The 3,243-nt window shown below is 36.2% G+C and overlaps 1 long non-coding RNA gene across 1 annotated transcript; it reads left to right on the top strand.

The window, feature by feature from the left end:
* The first annotated feature begins 1,175 nt into the window (after window positions 1-1,175).
* On the top strand, window positions 1,176-3,028 carry LOC1271837 (uncharacterized). The gene is made up of 4 exons (XR_009765282.1): window positions 1,176-1,556; window positions 1,624-1,751; window positions 1,831-2,108; window positions 2,180-3,028. It is a non-coding gene; the product is annotated as an uncharacterized LOC1271837 (long non-coding RNA).
* The last annotated feature ends 215 nt before the right edge of the window (window positions 3,029-3,243 follow it).

Here is a 3,243-nt window from a genome sequence, read left to right as displayed (position 1 = left end):
CGAACTACAAATAAAATGTTATTTACTTCATAATACTTTACTACAAACGATAAAAACTAACAATTTCTGCAAAAATAATTTTATCCCGCAATTTGTTCTAAACTGCCCATTGTGCACAGGCCAGCAACATCACACCAATGTGTTAGGACAACATTTTCCGTTTCTCACATATGGTACTCAATAGATGTACTATACTTCTCATTCGCACTGGTGCAATACTTACATTCACCGATATCGGTTCTTGCATATTTCGGGTATGGTGTGCCTATTCGATCTACCTTGCACTCGTATTTTATTATTCATCTCTCGTGAAGTTGCGGTCATGTCGAATTTAACGGTGGATTTTGTGGGCGATCCCAATTTTTGAACATAACTGATAATTTTTGTCCTTTTTAGCAATTTTAAGGTTACCCAATCACACATCGCCTGTACATTGGCATTTTGCATTTTGGTTCCGGGCCTGTAGCTTCATTCCGCCCGGGTGACTGGGATCTCACACTGGCTGGCACTGATGATCGAGATGACGTCGCTTCTGCAGTTCGATCGTTACTACTTTTATTATCACATAAAGTACACTTCCCGTAAAACATATTCAAGAAAGTGTCCCAAAATTAAGAAAAACCCACTGAAATCTCCTGCATCTATTCGTGAGATGCATCATCAGCGTCGTGCGAGTAACAGCATAATGCATGGCTGCTGTTTAACAGGAAATCCGTTCTTTGCAGATTTGTATGCTTTCTCCAGTGGCTGGTTTGTCCATGACTTCCGGTTTACCTTTTTAACGTTGTGTGATGACATCTGTTAATCAACAATTGATAGCAGATGAAAAATATCTATGCCACGAGGTCTTTACACGTTATTGTCATGATGCTAAACCACCAAAAAGCAATATTTGTAAAGCTTTTTTTTTCATTGTTTCATCAGTATTTTGCTCATATAAAACTTCCGAAAATATACAGAAATTCATATGTAAATAGCTTAAGATCCATAGTAGCCAAATTTGATCCACAAACGAGTGCACGATTGAAATTTTGTTTGTACAAATTTGATAGATGTTGCGGGCGCTAGCAGCGCCGCACGACATTGATACTCTGGGTTGTCGTGACCGTGCGACAACTGTCAGACGTTTCGGTGTCACCCTACCAGCCAAAATCCCACGGAAAAGACGACGCGTCCCAACAACTGTCTATTATCTGACACATATCTTGTTATTAGACAAACTGTCCCAATAACTGCCTAATAACAGTCTAACAAAAATTATTAGGCAATACGTCTAAATAATGTCCGAAACCGTCTAATAACATTTTTTTAAGACGCGAACAATCAAAACCAAAAATCTCGGCCATTTTCAATTCGCTTGATTTGTCGCGTCTCGTTACTGTAGCGGTTTTGGATTAAAGTTTGTAGAAATAAACGTTCTTTGCAAATGGATAATTTACAGCGTCTGGACAACATCAAGTATTCCGAACAAATTAGAAAGACTGGAATGCTCTATAAGCAAAGGGATAAATTGAGGCTAATTGAGAAAGACGCAGCAGATCATGGATCAACGTCAGGTAAACTAGCTAGAGGTTTTTCTGTAAGGTTGTTGTACAAAATTCATTAAATCATAATTGTTTCTAGTTGATGACGCTGGATATTCGAATATATCTCATGCGGATTGCAGCATAGCTGATCAGAGTGATAATATTGTATCCGATGAATCGACTGTATCCATCGAAGATTTTTTGGAAGATGAATCGGAAGAAGAGGTACGTATATGGTTGAATATCGATTTCATTACTTTCAATATTAAAATGAATTTAAAAAAAAATTTGCATAACCTTATAGGTTAGTGGAGACAGTGATGCTGAAGAAGGAGATACCGAACGCTGTTCATCAAGTTTGCCGTTTGCTGATCGTATAAGAGGATGGGCATTGAAAGCAAATCTTTCACACTACAGCCTCAATCAGCTTCTGCAAATTATTAATACGTCAAAGATCGATAAACTACCCAAGGATGCCAGAACGTTGCTTAAAACAAATAGGGAGCGTGCAAGAGTAGATAAAATAGCAGGAGGAAAATATTGGTATAATGGAATACAACAGTGTTTTTCCAACAGTTTTAAGTAAGTTAAAAGATAATATCTCCATATAACTATTATTAAAAATATTTTTATTATTTATATTTTACCTTTAGAAATCAAAGCATTCATTTGGACTCGATATTGATAAACATATCAATCGATGGGCTCCCTCTGTATAAGAGTAGCCCTACTCAATTTTGGCCTATATTGATGAATATACATGAATTGCCAGACATCCCAGTGATGATCGTGGCTATCTTTTGTGGATCTTCAAAGCCAGGCAGTATAGAAGAATTTTTAAATCCTTTTGTTGAAGACATTAACAAAGTCCAAGAAGATGGAATAATGATAAATGGAAAAAAAATAAAAGTAAAACTACGAGCAATTATCGCTGATTCTCCGGCTCGTGCGTTTATTAAAGGTAAGTTACAACATCCTTTCCATGATAAATGCTAACTAACTTTTTGTTTTATTGCAGGAGTAGCTTATTTCAATGCCAAGCATGGTTGTTTAAAATGTACATGCCATGGAGGATTTAGTGAGCTATCGAAAACAGTGGTGTTTAATGATTTACATGCACCAAAAAGAATTGATAGGCTGTTTCGCAGAAGGAAGTACGGAAAACATCATAAATATGATTCGCCTCTATTACGCATAAAGAATTTAAACATCATAGACGCTATAATAATAGCAGATACTCTACATCTCATTGAATTCGGCGTTTTGCGGAAACTTTTGAATGGTTGGAAAGATCAAACCCTAGGACTAAAAACAAATTGGTCAAATGTAGGTCATATAATATCAGACATGCTTAGGAAAATGAAACTTCCTTCAGAAATTCGAAGGAAAATGAGAGGTATAGATTGTCTTGGACATTGGAAAGCCTCAGAATTTTACACGTTCCTTCGGTACACAAGCATTCCAATATTGAGGAAATTTCTTCCAGCTCATGCTTTCAAACACTTCTTGTTATTGTTTTCCTCAATTACCATATTGAGCAGCAAATATCACTATTCGAAATGGAAATCAGCTAAAACAATGCTAGAAACGTTTGTTTTAGATTTTCAAACAATTTATGGAAAACAATTTGTAACGAGCAATATACATAATTTAATTCATGTTTATGACGATGTACATAATTTTGGCCCTTTAAACACTATATCGACCTATCCTTTCG

Source organism: Anopheles gambiae, chromosome 2 (genome assembly GCF_943734735.2).
Source record: "Anopheles gambiae chromosome 2, idAnoGambNW_F1_1, whole genome shotgun sequence".
Lineage (NCBI taxonomy): Eukaryota > Metazoa > Arthropoda > Insecta > Diptera > Culicidae > Anopheles > Anopheles gambiae.
The sequence above is the reverse complement of the archived record's forward strand: the minus strand, read 5'-3'. Positions and strand labels throughout refer to the sequence as shown.